The following is an 18,527-nucleotide window of genomic DNA, read 5'->3' on the forward strand; positions in this document are numbered from 1 at the left end:
ATGATTCTATGTTCTAAGTCAGCAGCCTGAGCAGGATACCCATCCCAGAGGAAGTCATGCTTCAGGGTGGCTTTGAACAGTTGTGTCGTGTTTGATACCTGTCGACAGCAACTCCCAAGGGCTGCTGTGACTGACAGGCTAAATCTGCTTTGCTATATTAAGTAAGCTGCTGGCTCCTTCTTTGGATCTACAATGGAACTCATGCTAACATGCAGCACTCACTCAATCCACATCACCACAAACACACATGAAATTAGCAGATGTGTTAGAGCTGATATATCAGTGCAGCATCTCCAGAAACACTGGTATCTATCACAACAAAACATTTCAGCTTCCAATCGAGAGAAGTATGCGGAACTGCAACAACTTCCATCTTTAACTTGAGATGTGTCTCTGCAGCGCTGGGCATTTCATGGAACTTGCTTTGAGATAAATCCAGACGCTCAGGAAGATGTGGTGATAATGACGTTCCTCAGAATGGGACACCAGTGAATTGGGAGATACTGCAGCCTTGTCTCCTTCATGCAGAGAGAGGTTCCAGGCAAACACACTCACCAGTCGCAAATACTTCACATGCCGCTCCTTCTGCTACCGGAAAGAGCAGTGCAGGAAGGGGCACAGGCCAGAGGATAAAGGGCAAAGGTCAGAGGTAAGGGTACATTTTAGCAGACAACAGAAAAGGATCAATTAGAAAGCAGGAAAAACATCAAAAAGCACCAACTCAGGAACCCAACTCCAATTCTAGCTCCATCTCAGGGAAGTCCTGTAGCACCTCCAGCAGCCTCTGGACTACCTAACAAGGCTATTCCTTCAAAATTTGCTGTAAGGAATCGCAAAATAATCAGCTGAGTAAGGAAGGATCAATGAACTTCAACCACCTCCATCAACTAGAATCTGTTTGATGGTGATGACATTGTTTAGGCTAATTACTGACCTCCATTAGTGTTCCTCTAAAATATCTGTAGAAAATCCCAGTTAGAAAAATCCTGACAGCTCCATCAATCCTCTGAACCTAATTTCATTAGGTTATACAATTTTACAACACAAAGTCGTCCTTTGGCATAGTGCATCTGTGCCAGTCATCTAGCCCCATCCCAATCCCATTTTTCGGTGCTTGATCCATAGCCTTGTGCATCCTCTAGGTGAAAAAGAATTTCATCAAATCCCCTCTAAATCTTCTGCCCCTTATCTTAAATCTCCACACCCCAGTTATTGATTCTTCAACGAAGGGGAAATCTGATGATAACAAACTTGGAGGAGTGGCCAACAGTGAGGATGATACGGATTAGCTGTAACAGCTTAGAGAGACTCACAGAGGGATTGAATACAGAGACGTGTGAGGTGATGCACTTTGGCAGGAAGGATCTAGAGAGACAAATATAGAGTTAGACAGTTCTAAAGAGTGCAGGAAGAGAAGGAGCTGGCGGTTTGTGTACCCAGATCATTGAAGATGTCAGGACGTATTATGGGAGTGGTTGGCAAAGCTTTTGGGATCCTGGGTTTCATAACCAGGGAATTTCAGACCAGCAGAGGGAAATTATTGGAGTCTATAATCAAGCATAGGATAACCGAACATCTCAATAATTTTTCAGTTAACTAGAGAGAGCCAGCATGGATTCATGACAGGTAAGTCATATCTGACAAATCTTATTAAATTTTCTGAAGAGGGGCTATGGTAACAGTGGAGAATGTCGATGGTTGTTGTTTATATGGACCTCCAGAAGGCCTTTCATAAAGTCTCCCCATAAGAGACCGTTAACTAAAGTGGAAAGCCAAGGAACTGAGGGCAAATTACTGACATGGCTAGGGAATTGAACAAAGAATCCAGCACAGGAACTGACTCTTTAGCCCTCTAAGCCTGCTCCATGACAACTTTCTAAACTAAGGACCTTTCGCCTCTGCACAGTCCCTATCCCCCTATTTCCTCCCTATTCATGTATCTGTCAAGATGCCTCTTAAACATTGCTATTGTATCTGCTTCTACCCCCTTCTTTGGCAGCACGTTCCAGGCACTTCTACCCTCTGTGTAAAAAGCTTGCCTCTCACATCTCCTTTAAACTTTCCCTCTTTTAACTTGAACCTTAATAATGCCCCTTAATAATTGACATTTCTACCCTGGGAAAAGACTCTGACTAACAATTCAATCCATACCTCTTGTAATTTTGTAAACCCTTATCAGGTCACCACTCGGTCTCTAATGCTCAAGTGAAAATAAAGCAGGTTTGTCCAATCTCTTCTCATAGCTAATTCTTTCAAACCAGGCAACATCCTGGTAAATCTTTTTTGTACTCTCTCCAAAGTCTCCACCTCCTTTTGGTACTGTGGCACCAGAACAATACACAATATTCCAAATATGGCCTAGTTAAAGTTCTATAAGCTGCAACATGACTTGCTAATTTTTATACTCTATGCCCCGACCTATGAAGACACATGCTGTATGCCATTTACTGTATATGTCCCTCCTGCATTAGACTTTCCAAAGTCATCACCATGCATTAATCTGGATTAAATTCCATCTGTTATTTCTCTGCCCAAGTCTCCAGCCGATCTATATGCTGCTGTATTCTCCGTCAATTCTTCTCACCATCCACAGCTCCCCAATCTTTGCATCGTTGTCAAACTTACTAATCAGACCACCTACAATCTACTGCAAATCATTTATATACATTGCAAACAACAGGGATCCCAGCATTGATCCCTGTGGAACACCAATGATCATAGATCTCCAGGCAGAAGAAAACCCTTTTACTGCTAGCCTCTGTCTTCTATGACCGAGCCAGATCTGTATCTACCATACCAGCTCACCGCACATCACATATGACCTTCTATACCAGTCTGCCATAAAGGACCTTGTCAAAAGTTCCTTGCCTTGCTAAAGTTCATGTAGACAACATCCACTGCCCTACCCTCATCAATCATCTTTGTCACTTCTTCAAAAACCCCAATCAAATTTTTGAGACACAAACTCTCCCCCATAAAGCAATGATTCTCCAAAAGAAATGATACCTGGACTTCAGGGATTTAACTCTGAAGAGAGATTATACAAATTAGGCCTGTTTTTTCTAGAATTTCAAAGGTTAAAGTTGATCTGATCAAAGTCTTCACAGATATTAACAGGAAAAGACAGATAGATAAAGATAAACTACTTCCACTGGTTGGAGATTCCAGAATTAGGGGCCATAGTCTAAACATTAGGTCCACAGTGTACAGGGAAGCACTTTTACACACATAGGGTGCTAGGGGTTTGGAACTTTTCCACAAACGGCAGTAGATAGAAAAACAGAAACTCAGAATAGGAGTAAGCCATTCAGCCCTTCAAGCCTGCTGCGCCATTCATTTTGATCATGGCTGATCATTAAATTCAATATCCTGATCTCACCCCCCCATATCCCTTAGTCCAAGAGCGAAATCTAATTTCTTCCTGAAATCAGACAATGTTTTTGCCTCAATTACATTCTGTGGTAGTGAATTCCACACATTCACCACCCTCTGGGTGAAGAAATTTCTCCTCAGCTCAGTTCTAAAAGGTTTATCCCTTATCCTCAAACTCTGACCCCTAGTTCTGGACTCCCTCAGTTTATCTATCTTAGATTTAACATTGGCAATTGCATCAACTATCACAAAAATGGGAAATGCTGGAACGTCTCAGCCGACCTGACAGTGTCTTTGGAGAGAGAAAGAGCCAATGTTTCCAGTCTGGATGGCCCTTTGCACCTGACTCAAAAGAGTGGAATGGCCTACTCTTGTTCCTATTTTCTAAGTTTCTGAACAAAGACCCAGCCATTGGCACATCTCCAAGGTTTTCTCTTGTGGAGGAATGTAGAACTAGGGGTCATTGTTTAAAAAAGGGGTTACTCAGTGAAAACAGAGATAAGTAGAAATGATTTCTCTCAGAGAGTAGTATGTCAATGGAAATCTCTTCCTGAAAAGGCGATGCAAGCGGATTTTTAAGGCAGAGAGGTATAGATTCTTGGTAAGCAAGGAGGTGATAGGCAGGATCAGATTTGAGGTTACTGTCAGATCACTCATGATCTTATTGAATGGCGGAGCAAGCTTGAGGGGCTGAATGACCTACTCCTGCTCCTTGTTCATGTGTTCATACATGAGCTTCCAATTCTCAAATAAACTGATCCCTCTTCTGACTCTGCAATAACCCGCTCCAACCTCTTAAAACTCGACTGCACACAATATCCTGCCCCAGATTCACGGTTAGTCTCTGAGGTTAAAGACAATCAAACCATCCAGCAGACAGAGGTTAAAAAATCCAACATGTTCCAAGTCCCAATAACAGCCACAGCCTCACACAGCCCACAGTTCGGAGCCTGAGAGTGAGCCCTCGGACAGGCTGAGATGATAAGCGTGAACAGCTGGGTGTGGGTATGGGCTGGTTCATTCGGAATGGTCAGCTGCACCATGTTGGGTTTCATTTCAAGGCGGTTATTTGGAACCTCTATTCCAAAATGGGAAATGCAAAGCTGGGATTAGTTTGCAAAAAGCTGAACGTTTTTGGGACTTACCAAGGAATCACCCGACAGAACTTCAAGTAGAGAAATCAGGTTATGTCCATCTCGCAAATCTTCATAAAGATCATCGATACTGCGATGTGCCTGTGGAAACAGATCAATTCATTCAGGTTCCCAGTGGTACCATCAACATAAATCCAACATCGACCTTCACAACAATGTAGAAACCACCAGAACTGACCAACATCAAATTCACAATCAGAGAAACAACCGCAGCCCAAAACTCACCCAACCCAACCCCGCACGAAGAACAGTCCGGGGGATTCCAACTGACCCATACACCCTGACCCCAAACTGACCCCAACTGACCCATACACCCTGACCCCAAACTGACCCTAAACTGACCCATACACTCTGACCCCAAACTGACCCATATATCCTGACCCCAAACTGACCCTAAACATACCCCAACTGACCCATACACCCTGACCCCAAACTGACCCATATATCCTGACCCCAAACTGACCCTAAATATACCCCAACTGACCCATACACCCTGACCCCAAACTGACCCTAAACTGACCCATACATCCTGACCCCAAACTGACCCTAAACATACCCCAACTGACCCATACACTCTGACCCCAAACTGACCCATATATCCTGACCCCAAACTGACCCTAAATATACCCCAACTGACCCATACACCCTGACCCCAAACTGACCCTAAACTGACCCATACATCCTGACCCCAAACTGACCCTAAACATACCCCAACTGACCCATACACTCTGACCCCAAACTGACCCATATATCCTGACCCCAAACTGACCCTAAACATACCCCAACTGACCCATACACTCTGACCCCAACTGACCCATACACCCTGACCCCAAACTGACCCCAACTGACCCATACACCCTGACCCCAACTGACCCATACACCCTGACCCCAACTGACCCATACACCCTGACCCCAAACTGACCCTAACCGACACATACACCCTGACCCCAAACTGACCCTAAACTGGAACCCAAACTGACCCTTCACGCTGACCCCAAACTGACCCATTCACCCTGACCCCAATCACTCTGACCCCAAACTCTCAGTCTCTCTCTCCCTCGAATTCTCACTCTCAGTTTCTCCCCTCCCTCAGTTTCCCTCTCTCTCTCTCTCTAAGTTTCTCTCCCTGTCTTGGTTTCTCTCTCTCGGTTTCTCTTTCCCTCTCAGTTTCTCTCTCTTTCTCTCTCAGTTCCTCTCTCTCTCGGTTTCTCTCTCTCTCGGTTCCTCTTTCTCTCTCGGTTCCTCTCTCTCTTGGTTTCTCTCTCTCTCAGTTTCTCTGTCTCTCGGTTTCTCTCTCTCTCAGTTCCTATCTCTCTCGGTTTCTCTCACTCTCGGTTCCTCTCTCTCTCGGTTTCTCTCTCTCTCGGTTTCTCTCTCTCTCGGTTTCTCTCTCTCTCGGTTTCTCTCTCTCTCGGTTTCTCTCTCTCTCGGTTTCTCTCTCTCTCGGTTTCTCTCTCTCTCGGTTTCTCTCTCTCTCAGTTCCTATCTCTCTCGGTTCCTCTCTCTCTCGGTTTCTCTCTCTCTCTCGGTTCCTCTCTCTCTCTCGGTTCCTCTCTCTCTCTCAGTTTCTCTCTCTCTCTCAGTTTCTCTCTCTCTCTCAGTTTCTCTCTCTCTCTCAGTTTCTCTCTCTCTCGGTTTCTCTCTCTCTCTTTTCAAAATTCTTCTCAACTTTCAGTAAGATCGGGGAAGGTGGTAAAAGAGGGGCAGGTGTGGCATTGTTAGTCAAGGACTGTATTACTGTGGCACAAAGGAGGTTTGATGAGGACTCGTCAACTGAGGTAGTATGGGCTAACGTTAGAAACAGGAAAGGAGAGGTCATCCTGTTGGGAGTTTTCTATCGGCCTCCAAAAAGTTCCAGAGATGTAGAGGAAAGGATTGCAAAGATGATCCTGGATAGGTGTGAAAGTAACAGGGTAGTTGTTATGGGGGATTTTAACTTTACAAATATTGACTGGAAACGCTATAGTTCGAATACTTTAGATGGGTCAGTTTTTGTCCAATGTGTGCAGGAAGGTTTCCTGACACAGTATGTAGATAGGCCAACAAGAGGTGAGGCTACATTGGATTTGGGTAATGAACCAGACCAGGTGTTAGACTTGGAGGTAGGTGAACACTTTGGTGATAGTGACCACAATTCGGTTACGTTTACCTTAGTGATGGAAAGGGATAGGTATATACCACAGGGGAGGAGTTATAGCTGGGGGAAAGGTAATTATGATGTGATTAGGTGAGATTTAGGATGTATAAGATGTGGAAGGAAACTGCATGGGATGGGCACAATTGAAATGTGGAGCTTGTTCAAGGAACAGCTACTGTGTGTCCTTGATAAATATGTACCTGTCAGGCAGGGAGGAAGTGGTCGAGCGAGGGAACCGTGATTTACTAAAGAAGTTGAATCTGTTGTGAAGAGGAAGAAGGAGATTTATGTAAAGATGAGACATGAAGGCTCAGTTAGGGCGCTTGAGAGTTACAAGTTAGCCAGGAAGGACCTAAAGAGGCAGTTGAGAAGAGCCAGGAGAGGAGATGAGAAGTCTTTGGAAGGGATCATCAAGGAGAACCTTAAAGCTTTCTATAGGTATGTCAGGAATAAAAGAATGATAGGATAAGATTAGGGCCAGTCAGAGACAGTAGTGGGAATTTATGCTTGGTGTCCGAAGAGATAGGAGAGGCGCTAAATGAATATTTTTCATCAGTATTCGCGCAGGAAAAAGACAATGTTGTCGAGGAGAATACTAAGATACTATTAGACTAGACGGGATTGAGGTTCATAAGGAGGAGGTGTCAGCAATTCTGGAAACTGTGAAAATAGATAAGTCCCCTGGGCCGGAATCCTAGGATTCTCCAGGAGGCTAGGGAGGAGATTGCAGAGCCTTTGGCTTTGATCTTTGTGTCATTGTTGTCCACAGGTATAGTGCCGGAAGACTGGAGGATAGCAAATGTTATCCCCTTGTTCAAGAAGGGGAATAGAGACCATCCTGGGAATTATAGACTGGTGAGCCTTACTTCTGTTGTGGGCAAAGTTTTGGAAAGGATTATGAACCATTATTTCTCTTCGGTGTTCACGCAGGACGATATGAATGTAGCTGAGGAGGTCACTGGGGTGAAGGGGTGTAAAATAGAAAGTATTGCAGTTGATACAGAGGATGTGTTGGATATTCTAGAAGGGTTGAAAATAGATAAGTCCCCTGGTCCAGACGGGATTTACCCTAGGATTCTATGGGAGGCAAGAGAGGTGATTGCAGAGCCACTGGCTCTGATCTTCAGGTCGTCGTTGGTCTCTGGTATAGTACCGGAAGATTGGAGGACAGCGAATGTTGTCCCATTGTTTAAGAAGGGGAACAGAGACTTCCCTGGGAATTATAGACCAGTGAGTCTTACTTCTGTAGTGGGCAAGGTTTTAGAAAGAATTATTAGGGATAGGATTTATAGTTATTTGGAGAGTAATGAATTGATTAGAGATAGTCAGCATGGTTTTGTAGCGGGAAGGTCGTGTATTACTAACCTTATTGAGTTCTTTGAGAAGGTGACCAAAGAGGTGGATAGGGGTAAGGCAGTAGATGTGGTATATATGGATTTTAGTAAGGCGTTTGATAAGGTTCACCATGGTATGCTTCTGCAGAAAATGCAGATGTATGGGATTGGTGGTAATTTAGGTACTTGGATCAGGAATTGGTTAGCAGATAGGAGACAGAGGGTGGTGGTTGATGGTAATTATTCATCATCGAGTTCGGTTACGAGTGGTGTGCCTCAGGGATCTGTTTTGGGGCCACTGTTGTTTGTAATCTTTATTAATGATCTGGATGAGGGTATAGTTGGGTGGATTAGTAAGTTTGCTGATGACACCAAAGTCGGAGGTGTGGTAGATTGTGAGGAAGGGTGTCGAAGTTTGCAGGGTGACTTGGACAGGTTGCAGAGCTGGGCCGCGAGGTGGCAGATGGAGTTTAATGCGGAGAAGTGTGAGGTAATCCATTTCGGTAGGAATAACAGATGTGTTGAGTATAGGGCTAACGGGAGGACTTTGAATAGAGTGGAGGAGCAGAGGGATCTAGGTGTATGTGTACATAGATCCCTGAAAGTTGGGAATCAAGTAGATAAGGTTGTTAAGAAGGCGTACGGTGTCTTGGCGTTTATTGGTAGGGGGATTGAATTTAGGAGTCGCAGCGTCATGTTGCAACTGTACACAACTCTGGTGCGGCCGCACTTGGAGTACTGTGTGCAGTTCTGGTCCCCACATTACAGGAAGGATGTGGAGGCTTTGGAGAGGGTGCAGAGGAGGTTTACCAGGATGTTGCCTGGTATGCAGGGGAGGTCCTATGAGGAGAGACTGAGGGATTTGGGGTTGTTTTCACTGGAAAGAAGGCGGCTAAGAGGGGATCTTATAGAAACATATAAGATGATTAGAGGTTTAGATAGGGTGGATGGTGATAGCCTGTTTCCTCGGATGGAGAAAGCTAGCACGAGGGGGCATGGCTTTAAATTAAGGGGGGGTAGTTATAGGACGGATGTCAGGGGCAGGTTCTTTACCCAGAGGGTGGTGAGGGACTGGAATGCCCTGCCTGCTGCAGTTGTAAATGCGCCTAGTTTGGGGGCGTTTAAGAGATTGGTGGATAGGTTTATGGACGAAAAGGGATTGGTTTAGATTAGTGGGTCAATGTTTTTTTTTAAAAATAAGACTGGTCGGCGCAACATTGTGGGCCGAAGGGCCTGTTCCGCGCTGTAATGTTCTATGTTCTATGTTCTATAAGGGATAGGATTTATAATCATCTAGAGGGAAATAAATTGATTAGGGATAGTCAACACGGTTTTGTGAAGGGTAGGTCGTGCCTCACAAACCTTATCGAGTTTTTTGAAAAGGTGACCAAAGAGGTGGATAAGGGTAAGGCAGTTGACGTGGTGTATATGGATTTTAGCAAAGTGTTTGATAAGGTTCCCCATGGTAGGCTACTGCAGAAAATGCAGATGCATGGGATTGAGGGTGATTTAGCAGTTTGGATCAGGAATTGGCTAGCTGATAGAAGACAGAGGGTGGTGGTTGATGGGAAATATTCAACCTGGAGTTCAGTTACAAGTGGTGTACCTCACGGATCTGTTTTGGGGACACTGCTGTTTGTCATTTTTATAAGTGACCTAGATGAGGGTGTAGAAGGATGGATTAGTAAATTTGCTGACGACACCAAAGTCGGAGGAGTTGTAGACAGTGAGGATGGATGTTACAGTTTGCAGAGGGACATAGATAAGCTGCAGAGCTGGGCCAAGAGATGAGAAATGGAGTTTAATACGGAAAAGTGTGAGGTGATTCACTTTGGAAGGAGTAACAGGAATACAGAATATAGGGCTAATGGAAAGATTACGTGGTAGTGTGGATGAGCAGAGAGATCTCGGGGTACACGTGCATAGATCCCTGAAAGTTGGCACCCAGGTTGATAAGGTTGTTAAGAAGGCGTACGGTGTGTTAGCTTTTATCGGTAGAGGGATTGAATTTTGGAGCAGTGAGGTCATGTTACAACTGTACAAAACTCTGGTGCGGCCACACTTGGAGTATTGTGTACAGTTCTGGTCGCCACATTGTAAGAAGGATGTGGAGGCATTGGAAAAGGTGCAGAGGAGGTTTACCAGGATGTTGCCTGGTATGGTGGGAAGGTCTGATGAGGAAAGGCTGAGGGTCTTGAGGTTATTTTCATTAGAGAGAAGAAGGTTAAGAGGTGACTTAATTAAGGCATACAAGATGATCAAAGGATTGGATAGGGTGGACAGTGAGAGCCTTTTTCCTCGGATGGTGATGGCTAACACGAGGGGACATAGCTTTAAATTAAGGGGTGGTAATTATAGGACGGATGTCAGAGGTAGGTTCTTTACTCAGAGGGTAGTAAGGCCGTGGAATGCCCTGCCTGCAGCAGTTGTGGACTCGCCAACTTTAAGAACATAAGAACATAAGAAATAGGAGCAGGAGTAGGCCATCTAGCCCTTCGAGCCTGCCCCGCCATTCAATAAGATCATGGCTGATCTGTCGTGGCTCAGTTCCACTTTCCCGCCCTCTCCCCATAACCCTTAATCCCCTCTCTTATCAAGAACCCATCAACCCGCTTCTTAAAAATATTTAGCGAGGCAGCCTCCACCACTTCAACGGGCAGAGAATTCCAGAGATTCACCACCCTTTGAGTGAAGAAGTTCCTCCTCAACTCCGTTCTAAACCGCCTCCCCTTTATCTTGCTGCAGCTGTATAGGGCATTGGTGAGGCCGCAGCTGGAGTACTGTGTGCAGTTTTGGGCGCCGCACCTGCGCAAGGATATTTTGGCCCTGGAGGGAGTGCAGAGGAGGTTTACTAGGCTGATACCGGAGTTGAGGGGATTGAGCTATGAGGAGAGGCTGAATAAACTAGGCTTGTACTCGTTAGAGTTTAGAAGAATGAGGGGAGATCTCATTGAGACATATAAGATGATGAATGGGATGGATAGGATAGAGGTGGAGAGACTCTTCCCGCTCAAAAAAGACAGTAGGACTAGGGGGCACAGCCTCAAGATAAAGGGGAGGCGGTTTAGAACTTTAAGGACATTTAAATGGTCATTGGATAAACATATGGATGATATTGGAATAGTGTAGGTTTTAAATTGTAGGCTTTAGATTGGTTCCACTGGTCGGTGCAATATCGAGGGCCGAAGGGCCTGTACTGCGCTGTAATGTTCTATGTTCTCTCTCTCGGTTTCTCTCTCTCTCGCTCTCTCGGTTTCTCTCTCTCGCTCCCTCGGTTTTTCTCTCTCTCTCAGTTTCTCTCTCTCTAGGTTTCTCTCTCTTTTGGTTTCTCTCTCTCAGTTTCTGTCTAGGTTTCTCTCTCTCGGTTTCTCTCTCTCTCTCTCTGTTTCTCTCTCTCTTTCAGTTTCTCTCTCTCTCGGTTTCTCTCTCTCTCTCGGTTTCTCTCTCTCTCTCGGTTTCTCTCTCTTTTGGTTTCTCTCTCTCAGTTTCTGTCTAGGTTTCTCTCTCTCTCGGTTTCTCTCTCTCTCTTTCAGTTTCTCTCTCTCCTGGTTTCTCTCTCTCTCTCGGTTTCTCTCTTTCCCTCTCTCGGTTTCTCTCTCTCTCGGTTTCTCTCTCTCTCTCTCGGTTTCTCTCTCTCTCTTTCGGTTTCTCTCTCTCGGTTTCTCCCTCTCTCTCGGTTTCTCTCTCTCTCTCTTGGTTTCTCTCTCTCTCGGTTTCTCTCTCATTTTTTCTTTCTCCATTTTGCTCTCTCTCTCTCTGCTTTTCTCTCACTCTATTTTTCTCTCTCATTCCCTCCCTCACCCTTACTGATAATCAGCCTCTCTTTCCCTCTCTCTTTTTCTCTCCCCAATGTACAGTCCAGGCCCAGTCTTTCTCAATCTCTTTCTCTGATTCCTGGTCTGGACCCAATATCCAACAACACAGCAGCCAGCATTCTCAGCATGCACCATGCTCCGGCCAGCACTATCGTGCAGTAAATTCCTTATCTCCATATCAGTGTCCGAAAGCCAGGGGGTCATTGAGAGGCTGCTGGAGGCTCAGCTGAGGTCAGGGGAGCCAGGATGGAGAGTGTGGGTTAGGGAAACAGGCTGGATAGGGGGTGGAGAGGTTTAGGCATCGAGTACCTCAGGCTTTTGGGGTTCAGGGAGGGGGGGATGGGTAGGTTGTCAGGGATTGGGGTCAGCTGGAGCACCATGACAGCAGGAAACACACAGAGCCAGCAGCATTCAGAGATGATAACATACCTCAGCTTTCCAGTGCTGACCAAGGGCACGAGGCAAGAAGAGAGAAAAATAGAGAGTTTCAGAGGATGTGAGAAAGAGAGAATGATAAAGGGTAAAAGGAAAGGTGAAAAGAAGGAAGTGAAGAAAGAGAATAGAAAATAGCATAAACATTAATCTGTTTGTACGGCTGTCAAATTCAAAATCTCAGATAACAGCAGCAAATGGTGGGAGCAACCAGATAACATCTGTGTGGAGGGAGTCAGAGTAAGAGACAGAGACACACACAGAGAGCGACACACACACACAGACACATAGAGAGACACACACACGCACAGACACACACACACAGAGATAGAGGGAGAGAGACAGAAATAGGGAAATACAAAGAAACAGACAGAAGGCTACACAGAGACAGACGAAGGAAGACAAGTAGAAAGAGTGAGGGAGACGGGGAAGAAAGGGACACAGAGAGAGAGGGTGAGTCACAGATGGACAGACAGACACAGACAGGGAGGGACAGACAGACACAGACAGGGAGGGACTGACAGACACAGACAGGGAGAGACAGGCAGATAAAGAGACAGAGAGGGAGGGATGGAGAGAGACAGAGAGTGAGGCAGTGTGAAAGGTTTAACCTGATGCCCGCTGCTAAAAGCACTGGGTCATTGAGCTGGAAGATTGACTCTGTTTCTCACTGCACAGATGCTGCCTGGTGTGCTGTGTATTTACAGCAACCCCTCTTTTTAATTCAGCTTTCCACCATTTGCAGTATTTAATTTCGACAATCACAATGCAATGGGTTAACCCACAGAAATTAACACAACAAGCCATATTGACAAGATCTCTCACATCCCTCCACCACTCCCCCCACAACCACCATCCTCGCTGTCCCTGCCCTCTGTCTCTGATTCTCTCTGTTTCTGAGTGAGCTCCCTCCCTCTCTCACTCCTTCTGTCTCTGACTGAGCTCCCTCCATCCCTCGCTCCCTCTGTCTCTGAGTGAGCTCCCTCACTCTGTCACTGAGTGAGTTCCCTCCTTCCTTCACTCTGTCTCTGAGTGAGCTCACTCCCTCCCTCGCTCGTTCTGTGTCGGAGTGAGCTCTCTCCCTCCCTCGCTCTGTCTCTGAGTGAGTTCCCTCCATCCCTCGCTCTCTCTGTCTCTGAGTGAGTTCCCTCCCTCCCTCGCTCCTTCTGTCTGAGTGAGCTCCCTCCCTCCCTCTGTCTCTGTCTGAGCTCCCTCCCTCGCTCTCTCTGTCTCTGAGCTCCCTCCCTCGCTCTCTCTGTCTGAACTCCCTCCCTCGCTCTCTCTGTCTGAACTCCCTCCCTCGCTCTCTCTGTCTCTGAGCTCCCTCCCTCGCTCTCTCTGTCTCTGAGCTCCCTCCCTCGCTCTCTCTGTCTGAGCTCCCTCGCTCTCTCTGTCACTGAGCTCCCTCCCTCGCTCTCTCTATCTCTGAGCTCCCTCCCTCGCTCTCTGTCTCTGAGCTCCCTCCCTCGCTCTCTCTGTCTCTGAGCTCCCTCCCTCGCTCTCTCTGTCTCTGAGCTCCCTCCCTCTCTCTGTCTCTGAGCTCCCTCCCTCCCTCTCTCTGTCTCTGAGCTCCCTCCCTCCCTCTCTCTGTCTCTGAGCTCCCTCCCTCGCTCTGTCTGAGCTCCCTCCCTCGCTCTCTCTGTCTCTGAGCTCCCTCCCTCGCTCTCTCTGTCTCTGAGCTCCCTCCCTCGCTCTCTCTGTCTCTGAGCTCCCTCCCTCGCTCTCTCTGTCTCTGAGCTCCCTCCCTCGCTCTCTCTGTCTGAGCTCCCTCCCTCGCTCTCTCTGTCTCTGAACTCCCTCCCTCGCTCTCTCTGTCTCTGAGCTCCCTTCCTCGCTCTGTCTGAGCTCCCTCCCTCGCTCTCTCTGTCTCTGAGCTCCCTCCCTCGCTCTGTCTCTGAGCTCCCTCCCTCGCTCTCTCTGTCTCTGAGCTCCCTCGCTCTCTCTGTCTGAGCTCCCTCCCTCGCTCTCTCTGTCTCTGAGCTCCCTCCCTCGCTCTCTCTGTCTCTGAGCTCCCTCCCTCGCTCTCTCTGTCTCTGAGCTCCCCCTCCCTCGCTCTCTCTGTCTCTGAGCTCCCCTCCTCCCTCGCTCTCTCTGTCTCTGAGCTCCCTCCCTCGCTCTCTCTGTCTGAGCTCCCTCGCTCTCTCTGTCTCTGAGCTCCCTCCCTCGCTCTCTCTGTCTCTGAACTCCCTCCCTCGCTCTCTCTGTCTCTGAGCTCCCTCCCTCGCTCTGTCTGAGCTCCCTCCCTCGCTCTCTCTGTCTCTGAGCTCCCTCCCTCGCTCTCTCCGTCTCTGAGCTCCCTCCCTCGCTCTCTCTGTCTCTGAGCTCCCTCCCTCGCTCTCTCTGTCTCTGAGCTCCCTCCCTCGCTCTCTCTGTCTCTGAGCTCCCTCCCTCGCTCTCTCTGTCTCTGAGCTCCCTCCCTCGCTCTCTCTGTCTCTGAGCTCCCTCCCTCGCTCTCTCTGTCTCTGAGCTCCCTCCCTCGCTCTCTCTGTCTCTGAGCTCACTCCCTCGCTCTCTGTCTCTGAGCTCCCTCCCTCGCTCTCTCTGTCTCTGAGCTCCCTCCCTCGCTCTCTGTCTCTGAGCTCCCTCCCTCGCTCTCTCTGTCTCTGAGCTCCCTCCCTCGCTCTCTCTGTCTCTGAGCTCCCCCTCCCTCGCTCTCTCTGTCTCTGAGCTCCCCCCCTCCCTCGCTCTCTCTGTCTGAGCTCCCTCGCTCTCTCTGTCTCTGAGCTTCCTTCCTCGCTCTCTCTGTCTCTGAGCTCCCTCCCTCGCTCTCTGTCTCTGAGCTCCCTCCCTCGCTCTCTCTGTCTCTGAACTCCCTCCCTCGCTCTCTCTGTCTCTGAGCTACCTCCCTCGCTCTCTCTGTCTCTGAGCTCATAAGAACATAAGAACATAAGAAATAGGAGCAGGAGTAGGCCATCTAGCCCCTCGAGCCTGCCCCGCCATTCAATAAGATCATGGCTGATCTGTTGTAGCTCAGTTCCACTTTCCCGCCCTCTCCCCATAACCCTTAATCCCCTCTCTTATCAAGAACCCATCAACACGCTTCTTAAAAATATTTAGCGAGGCAGCCTCCACCACTTCAACGGGCAGAGAATTCCAGAGATTCACCACCCTTTGAGTGAAGAAGTTCCTCCTCAACTCCGTTCTAAACCGCCTCCCCTTTATCTTGAGGCTGTGCCCCCTAGTCCTACTGTCTTTTTTGAGCGGGAAGAGTCTCTCCACCTCTATCCTATCCATCCCATTCATCATCTTATACGTCTCAATGAGATCTCCCCTCATTCTTCTAAACTCTAACGAGTACAAGCCTAGTTTATTCAGCCTCTCCTCATAGCTCAATCCCCTCAACTCCGGTATCAGCCTAGTAAACCTCCTCTGCACTCCCTCCAGGGCCAAAATATCCTTGCGCAGGTGCGGCGCCCAAAACTGCACACAGTACTCCAGCTCCCTCCCTCGCTCTCTCTGTCTCTGAGCTCCCTCCCTCGCTCTCTCTGTCTCTGAGCTCCCTCCCTTGCTCTCTCTGTCTGAGCTCCCTCCATCGCTCTCTCTGTCTGAGCTCCCTCCCTCGCTCTCTCTGTCTCTGAGCTCCCTCCCTCGCTCTCTCTGTCTCTGAGCTCCCTCCCTCGCTCTCTCTGTCTCTGAGCTCCCTTCCTCGCTCTCTCTGCCTCTGAGCTCCCTCCCTCCCTCGCTCTCTCTTTCGGAGCTCCCTCCCTCGCTCTCTCTGTCTGAGCTCCCTCCCTCGCTCTCTCTGTCTGAGCTCCCTCCCTCGCTCTCTGTCTCTGAGCTCCCTCCCTCGCTCTCTCTGTCCCTGAGCTCCCTCCCTCGCTCTCTCTGTCTCTGAGCTCCCTCCCTCGCTCTCTCTGTCTGAGCTCCCTCCCTCGCTCTCTCTGTCTCTGAGCTCCCTCCCTCGCTCTCTCTGTCTCTGAGCTCCCTCCCTCACTCTGTCTCTGAGCTCCCTCCCTCACTCTGTCTGAGCTCCCTCCCTCGCTCTCTCTGTCTGAGCTCCCTCCCTCGCTCTCTGTCTCCGAGCTCCCTCCCTCGCTCTCTCTGTCTCTGAGCCCCCTCCCTCGCTCTCGCTCTCTCTGTCTCTGAGCTCCCTCGCTCTCTCTGTCTCTGAGATCCCTCCCTCGCTCTCTCTGTCTGTGCTCCCTCGCTCTCTCTGTCTCTGAGCTCCCCTTCTACCTCGCTCTCTCTGTCTCTGAGCTCCCTCCCTCCCTCGCTCTCTCTGTCTGAGCTCCCTCCCTCGCTCTCTCTGTCTGAGCTCCCTCCCTCGCTCTCTCTGTCTGAGCTCCCTCCCTCGCTCTCTCTGTCTCTGAGCTCCCTCCCTCGCTCTCTCTGTCTCTGAGCTCCCTTCCTCGCTCTCTCTGTCTCTGAGCTCCCTCCCTCACTCTCTCTGTCTCTGAGCTCCCTCCCTCCCTCGCTCTGTCTGAGCTCCCTCCCTCGCTCTCTGTCTCTGAGCTCCCTCCCTCGCTCTGTCTCTGAGCTCCCTCCCTCGCTCTCTGTCTCTGAGCTCCCTCCCTCGCTCTCTCTGTCTCTGAGCTCCCTCCCTCGCTTTCTCTGTCTCTGAGCTCCCTCCCTCGCTCTCTCTGTCTCTGAGCTCCCTCCCTCGCTCTCTCTGTCTGAGCTCCCTCCCTCGCTCTCTCTGTCTGAGCTCCCTCCCTCGCTCTCTCTGTCTCTGAGCTCCCTCCCTCCCTCGCTCTGTCTCTGAGCTCCCTTCCTCGCTCTCTCTGCCTCTGAGCTCCCTCCCTCCCTCGCTCACTCTGTCGGAGCTCCCTCCCTCGCTCTCTCTGTCTGAGCTCCCTCCCTCGCTCTCTCTGTCTGAGCTCCCTCCCTCGCTCTCTGTCTCTGAGCTCCCTCCCTCGCTCTCTCTGTCCCTGAGCTCCCTTCCTCGCTCTCTCTGTCTCTGAGCTCCCTCCCTCGCTCTCTCTGTCTCTGAGCTCCCTCCCTCGCTCTCTCTGTCTCTGAGCTCCCTCCCTCGCTCTATCTGTCTAAGCTCCCTCCCTCGCTCTCTCTGTCTCTGAGCTCCCTTCCTCGCTCTCTCTCTCTGAGCTCCCTCCCTCACTCTGTCTGAGCTCCCTCCCTCGCTCTCTCTGTCTCTGAGCTCCCTCCCTCGCTCTCTCTGTCTCTGAGCTCCCTCCCTCGCTCTCTCTGTCTCTGAGCTCCCTCCCTCGCTCTCTCTGTCTCTGAGCTCCCTCCCTCCCTCGCTCTCTGTCTCTGAGCTCCCTCCCTCGCTCTCTCTGTCTCTGAGCTCCCTCCCTCGCTCTCTCTGTCTCTGAGCTCCCTTCCTCGCTCTCTCTGTCTCTGAGCTCCCTCCCTCACTCTCTCTGTCTCTGAGCTCCCTCCCTCCCTCGCTCTGTCTGAGCTCCCTCCCTCGCTCTCTGTCTCTGAGCTCCCTCCCTCGCTCTGTCTCTGAGCTCCCTCCCTCGCTCTCTGTCTCTGAGCTCCCTCCCTCGCTCTCTCTGTCTCTGAGCTCCCTCCCTCGCTTTCTCTGTCTCTGAGCTCCCTCCCTCGCTCTCTCTGTCTCTGAGCTCCCTCCCTCGCTCTCTCTGTCTGAGCTCCCTCCCTCGCTCTCTCTGTCTGAGCTCCCTCCCTCGCTCTCTCTGTCTCTGAGCTCCCTCCCTCCCTCGCTCTGTCTCTGAGCTCCCTTCCTCGCTCTCTCTGCCTCTGAGCTCCCTCCCTCCCTCGCTCACTCTGTCGGAGCTCCCTCCCTCGCTCTCTCTGTCTGAGCTCCCTCCCTCGCTCTCTCTGTCTGAGCTCCCTCCCTCGCTCTCTGTCTCTGAGCTCCCTCCCTCGCTCTCTCTGTCCCTGAGCTCCCTTCCTCGCTCTCTCTGTCTCTGAGCTCCCTCCCTCGCTCTCTCTGTCTCTGAGCTCCCTCCCTCGCTCTCTCTGTCTCTGAGCTCCCTCCCTCGCTCTATCTGTCTAAGCTCCCTCCCTCGCTCTCTCTGTCTCTGAGCTCCCTTCCTCGCTCTCTCTCTCTGAGCTCCCTCCCTCACTCTGTCTGAGCTCCCTCCCTCGCTCTCTCTGTCTCTGAGCTCCCTCCCTCGCTCTCTCTGTCTCTGAGCTCCCTCCCTCGCTCTCTCTGTCTCTGAGCTCCCTCCCTCGCTCTCTCTGTCTCTGAGCTCCCTCCCTCCCTCTCTCTGTCTCTGAGCTCCCTCCCTCCCTCGCTCTCTCTGAGCTCCCTCCCTCGCTCTCTCTGTCTCTGAGCTCCCTCCCTCGCTCTCTCTGTCTCTGAGCTCCCTCCCTCACGCTATCTATCTGAACTCCCTCCCTCGCTCTCTCTGTCTCTGAG

At 49.8% G+C, this 18,527-nt stretch overlaps 1 pseudogene across 1 annotated transcript in view; it reads right to left on the minus strand.

The window, feature by feature from the left end:
• LOC145339839 (alpha-actinin pseudogene) overlaps positions 1-12,252 on the minus strand; it is a 48,763-nt pseudogene extending 36,511 nt beyond the window's left edge. Inside the window, exons 1-2 of the transcript XR_013886078.1 lie at positions 12,242-12,252; positions 4,518-4,607 (exon numbers count right to left, since the gene is read on the minus strand). The product of XR_013886078.1 is annotated as an alpha-actinin pseudogene (transcript). The remainder of the gene's footprint in view (positions 1-4,517; positions 4,608-12,241) is intronic.
• Positions 12,253-18,527: the final 6,275 nt, after the last annotated feature.

The sequence above is a fragment of the Carcharhinus amblyrhynchos genome, unplaced genomic scaffold (assembly GCF_965287045.1).
Source record: "Carcharhinus amblyrhynchos unplaced genomic scaffold, sCarAmb.v2.hapA scaffold_698, whole genome shotgun sequence".
Taxonomy (NCBI): Eukaryota; Metazoa; Chordata; class Chondrichthyes; order Carcharhiniformes; family Carcharhinidae; genus Carcharhinus; species Carcharhinus amblyrhynchos.